At 40.5% G+C, this 6,068-nt stretch overlaps 1 long non-coding RNA gene across 1 annotated transcript; it reads left to right on the top strand.

Annotated features, from left to right (window-relative positions):
- Positions 1-1,626: 1,626 nt before the first annotated feature.
- LOC103477268 (uncharacterized) lies at positions 1,627-5,802 on the top strand. The gene is made up of 3 exons (XR_535609.1): positions 1,627-1,707; positions 5,465-5,591; positions 5,728-5,802. It is a non-coding gene; the product is annotated as an uncharacterized LOC103477268 (long non-coding RNA).
- The last annotated feature ends 266 nt before the right edge of the window (positions 5,803-6,068 follow it).

The raw sequence follows: 6,068 nt of genomic DNA, 5'->3' as shown, positions 1-6,068 counted from the left end.
CCGTCTGGGACACAGTGAAAGATATCGTCCTTGGAAGGTGTCATAACAACCAGGGGATGGAGCTACAGGGGGGCTGCAGACACACCATCTTTCTACCATGAACATGACAAAATACTGTTATGTCAGCGCTCAGAGAAAATAGCGGTATAGCGGGAAATAGAGAGGTGAAACACTGTGTGTAAATGTGTGTGTGTGTGTGTATGTGTGGGAAGGGGGATTCTGAGATTCTGGCTGCACCTGAGGCATGAAGGAGAACATCATTATTCAGAGCACCACTTTGATGTTGAAGCTGGGTGGATCTCAGGGAGCAGGCAATAAGCAGATTTAATTAAAACAGCAACAATTCAGCTCAAGTTGCCCCACAGAAAACAGGAGCCCTGAAGAGCCAGTGAATGCCCCATTTAGAGCTGACTGTCCGGAGATAACATCAGATATAATATGCAGGAGCACACTCCGGCCTCTGTCGCAATTTGTGTATTTTTGAAGTGTGTGAGTGTGCGCCATGAGGTCTCTGTGTCCTACTTTCCGGGCTCTGTGGTGTCACTGTGGGCCGGACAGGAGTGACAGATAGAGATGGGCTGTGGGTGCTCAGAGACCGGACAAAGACAGGAAAGCCTTGGGGGATCTTATGACAGGTAGACAGAGGAGAGACAAAACTTCATTACAGCTGCAGCAGGAAAAAAAAGGGCTCTAAATCTAAAATTAGCACCACAAATCGGCACATCAAACAACATCTGTGTTTTTATGTTTTTGCTCTACATGCGTCCGCTGTTATAGAGGAATAATACAAAGAAGCACCTTGATTTTTTATTTTTTTATTTCTGCCTTGTCCGTCAAGCACGTTTGTGCCTATTCCCGTATCTACTAAAAGGCAGGAGCGAGGCTCAGAGAGAGAGAGGAGTGATTCTCTAAGACAGTAGCAGTTCAAAGAGATTGTCTGCATAGAGAGAAGCTTCTAATTTTAACTCTGAGACAGAGAGGCACATGAAACAGCTCTCTGCCTGGCTACAGCTCAATTATTCATCAACACAAGTCTCTCAGCTAAAAAGCCCTCCACGTTATTCATTTTTCCCTACCTCTTCTCACATGTTATTTCATTCAGACACAAAGCCAGCCACCTTCGCACAAACCAAACCTATAGTCTATTCAACCTTGAGTTGAGCCGTTCGGTGCTTTTCAGAAATCCATTAGTGGTCTGGTGAAGATGTGTCGGAAATAAACGTAATGTGTTGTGAATCAGGATCAGGACTTTTAGAAAATAGTCTGAAAGCAGAAGTTCATGATTGTGAATTTTTATTTTGAAACTACTTCATGAAAACGCCTCATCACTCCTCCTTCCAAAGGAAAAAATAAAACGTTAAGTGCACTGCCTTGAAAAAGTATTGAAGTTCGTATCATTTTGTCACATTGCAACAACAATCAAAGGCTAATTTACTTTTATAGTCGTAAATAAAATTCAGTACTACCAACTACCTTCAGAAGTAAATAATTTAGCTGTTCTGTGAAAAAATCTCCGGGGTTTGTTAGAGAACATCTATTTTATTGAGTCCTCCCATTCCACTAGGGGGCTCTACAATTTATTTACATTGGTCCAACTGACTTGATATAAGACCTGCGGCGGACCGGAAGTAATTCATGCCATCTTCAGCTGAAGCACGCAAACAAAATTAACCTTAAAACTATTTCTTACTTAAGTTTTACAAGTTGGTGAGTTGATGTTGAATGTTGTAAGCCATTGAAAGAAATGTTTCTTTGCTCTCCACGCTGTTTTTTTAGTAAGTTAGCTTTAAGCTAATGAAAATGCTAATTAGCCGACATTGTGCTAATGTCAGCTAATTTGCTGGTCTATTTGTCAAAAAACACTCAATTTGTGATTTGATGAAGCTGCAGGAGTCATCTCAAACAGACCCATGTGACCCGAGCTGACTCCACTGTACTAGTTTCACAGTGATGTATAGTGCAGCAACACTCGGGAGGTTACAGCTGATCAGCATTTTCTGGACTTTCTGACAGGAAGTCAGCAGATATACCACAAAATATTTCATTATCACAATTTTTCAAGCTCAGAAAGCAGCTACGCTTCACACGTAATTTTCCCTTGCTTTCTTGTTAACTTGACTCGAGCCATGAAGAAACGATAAAGCTAATTCTAATTATCTAACACAACTCGCATGGCTGTGACAGATTCTCGGTCATTAATCTTGATCCTTTGAGTTATGTCTTGATGCAACTCTGGGAAATTTTACAACTTTATGGCTTTGAAAGTCACTGGAATATCTCAAATATGGACTCAACAGCAGGGATTCAAGAGGATGATTGTTCCTGTAATGACACCACTTTAAAACTCACCCAGACAGCCTCACAAACTGATGCTGAGCTTGCGTTTTCTTGTTGATTAGAGGCTAGGGCGTGAACACGGATAAACACCTGTACCTACCTGCCTGTCTGCTGGACAGTGACAGTGAAGTGAATTTGGAGGAAGTTTCACTGAGACTTTGCTTGAATGCCTTTCATGCTCAGCCTGCCAGGAGCCTTTCATTTGTTTTAGCAACAGACAACAAATCAAAGAAAGGGGGTGCATAAATCTGCAGGATCAATAGAGAAAATACAATAACACATCCTCAGTGTTATTGCTCTGCATTAGCCACTTCCCTGAGCATTTGTCATTATGAAAAGTAAGATTTATTATCGATTCTCCTGCCAGAAAAGACGCTGCAGCTGAACTTTGTGTTGCGCTTGCTTCGGCGTCGACATCCTGGTCAGATTTAGTCAGGGCTTTGTCTATCTGTGACAGACAGCGGGGGCTGTATATCACCTATAAAGGGAGATAGCGCTGGCTAAAGTCAGCCAGGTGTGGTGCTGTTTGTAGATAAGACTAAAGAGGATAACTATAGCATCTGCCACGCTGTCTGCAGAGATGGAAGTGATTCCCAAAGTCCATCCTGACTGGATATATGTCGGATTTAGACATGAAATAAAACAGACAAACGTCAGGCTATTTTCTGAAAATCTGCTTTAAACAGTGTTTGTCACAGCTTATCAACTTAACAGCTGTTGGCTGTAACCCTGTCAAGATTTTGATATCTTAATTTGCTAAGAACCGTAACATTCAAATGTGTAAGAAACTGATAAAATACTAGATGTAACTAAATAGTCTGGCTTTATTTCATATACATGGAAACAACCATGACCATGCTGAATTATTTAAATACTTTAAAAAAAATATAATCTTAAATGAATGAAAACAAAATGTGAAACAACCTAATTACTTAAGTGTCCGTATCCTTAAACTTGTACATTGTTTGAGCAGTGCCCCATTAAATTTCAGCATTTTATCAGAACCTATCAACATGATATGACTTGATAGTATTTGCAAAAGTTCTTCAGATCTGTCAGATTTTGATGACATTTCTTGTCCAGATGCGACTCTACAGGTTTTCTGTCAGATTTAGTTGTAGATTCCAAATATTTTCTTCTCTTCAAGTCATTATTCTGCAGATTTGGATGGATGTTTAGACTCACAATGATGCAAAAGAAATTAAATTCACCCTCATTTTCATTTTTGAGCCGTATTTCGGCGAAATACTTGAGCCGAAATACGACTCAAGTATTTCGGCAAAACTGACTGGGATGGAGAACGATTCATAATTTCATCTACCTTAACACAAAGTCTTTTTCATTTTGAAAAACAATAAATTTAGGGTATGCTGTTCTTTTGGTGATGTGCTGTGATTTTTCTTTGAATCAGACCGAGGCAGTTTCTTCCACAAGTTTTTGAGAGATTTTTTCGAGATATGAATGTTTTCTTTGTAAGGTTTCTGTTTTTCAATCCTTCTCTTTAGGCTCAACTTTGGCAAAATATAAGTTTGTTGTTACATGTAGAACATAACCAGTACTTGTTGGAAATTTCTGGAAATTTGTTGAAAATGTAACATGTTTTCCTCATGTCCTCAGTCAGGAAGTTAAAGACTGGTTGCAAATGAGTCTTCAAATGGACAATGATCCTAATCTTACGGTCAAATTAGTTGCAAAGTGTCTTAAGTACAACAAAGTCAATGTTCCCATCTGACTGAGAAGTTATAGTGAGAACTGAAAAGGTGTGTGAGTTTGAGGCGGCCTACAAACTCACTCAGTCACATCAGTTCAATCAGGAGGATTGGGCCAAATTTCCAGCAAACTATTATGAGAAGCTTGTGCAGGGATACCCAAAACATTTGACCCAAGCCATAGAATTTAAAAAGCAATTCTAGTAATTAACTTGCAGTTACCTTTTATGCAAGCACTACTTATATAAAAAATGTCATGAAGGTGCCTTGGAAATGGCTTCTTAACCCTTTTCTGAACAAGATATTGTACGCACTTCTCTTATGTTGGTAATTTTCTTTGCAGTGTGACATGATATGTTATGCTTTGAGAACTTTCAGCCGTCTACTTGTTCTTGTTTGACGGGTGTTCGCATTTTGATAAAGACTCTAAATAAATTTTAAAGGAACGCGAAGCTTATAGCTGTAACATTTCCACTGTCAAACAGGATGTGGTGATGGGGGTGCAGTAAGATAGTGTCTGTGAACAGAGGCCTTTTTTTTTCCACAGTGGGAGTAGACTGCAGGACAGAGACAGGGACAGACCACAGGACTGGTTCTCTGGCTGCACGGAAACAAACATGGTTCCCCCGCTTTTCTCAGCTCTTAGCTGTTATCCGCAGCCGTTGGTCTCAAAGTGATCTGCCAACACCCTTCAGATTCACACAGCCATGTCCACCCACTAATTTCTGTTCTCTGACAAAAATATGTAATCTCTCAGACCGCTGACATCATTCGAGCTTGCAGACGTCGATGTGTTTTCATGCCTCTCCCTGTTTGCACAGTTTTAGTTGCTTATCTTGAGTTCTTAAACCTGCATGAATTCGTTTTTCCCTGTAATTCAATGTGAGAGTTTGACAGACACAAAGAAAAGATATCCGAGCAGTGCATCATCCCTTCAGAAGAAGAACGCAGATTCCGGCAAGTGTTTGGCTGCAGGCGATGAGGGCAAGAAAACTTTTTTTAAGCCCAAAGACACAGCATTAATTATTCACCCTGCTTTGCGCTTGTCTGACATGCTGATCATGACTGGAGGTGTTTACAGAGTGTCTGTAGGGCTGCAGAGTAGGCATGACAGGGTTTTTAAAGTCTAATATGTTTGCTGCCAAGGCATGCAGGCCAGCGCGATGCGTAAGCTGCCCCCAGGGCTTCCCAACAAATGGGAATAACTCATCTGAAGAAAATGCTCTCTATATATTCAACCACTCCCATGTGAGGAAAGACAAGGAGATTATCAGTTTTTCTGAAATGGCATCAATGAACATGTCCTCGTAAAATAGGCAGTCTGTACTCAATATTAGGCAACATTTGAAATGGGTAACAGACAGTGTCTTAAACTGAAACCTGTAAAGAGGGTGTTAGCTTTTTTCCTTTGATTACAGGTGGCTCTCTGCCAAAATAAGCAACCTGAAACTCCCGAGGGCAAGACTTTGAAAGGTCGGTGACTCTGTTGCAATTCCAGTGATGTGGATTTTAGGCCAACTCAAAACAGTCTTCTTTGTTTTGGCGGTGCGTAACCTAGAATACCATTGTTTGGTCTTAGCATTAGCAGAGCTTACAACAGCTGTTTGTCAGTGAGTAATGGAGTAAATGATGATTTCATCTACTTATGTTGAAAGCACCCATGTCCTTCCTGTTCCAGCAGGCCTTTCTGTGGTGTTGAAGTCGAGTCTCGGTGTCGGTGGTCTTGGCGACCAGATGCAGGAAGGGGTGCGCCGTGAAAACTGGTTTGTTGCCGCTTTCCGTACTATTTGATTCTAATTATTCCACAGTGAAAAACATTATTTACAAGTAGGAAACATTTAGCAATGTCGACAATTAGTACATTAGTAGATGCCCCCCAAAAATATACCCAGTGGTCAAACTGCAGTCGTCAGAAAAATAGCCAATAGCCTCAAAACATTTTGTTACTTGCATGATTGTTTTGTAACCACAAGATATAGATATGTTGGAGTCATTGAGCTGATCATGAATTCTTTTCTATAC

The sequence above is a fragment of the Poecilia reticulata genome, linkage group LG15, assembly GCF_000633615.1.
Source record: "Poecilia reticulata strain Guanapo linkage group LG15, Guppy_female_1.0+MT, whole genome shotgun sequence".
NCBI classification, from domain to species: domain Eukaryota; kingdom Metazoa; phylum Chordata; class Actinopteri; order Cyprinodontiformes; family Poeciliidae; genus Poecilia; species Poecilia reticulata.
This window is presented reverse-complemented; position numbering and strand designations above follow the sequence as displayed.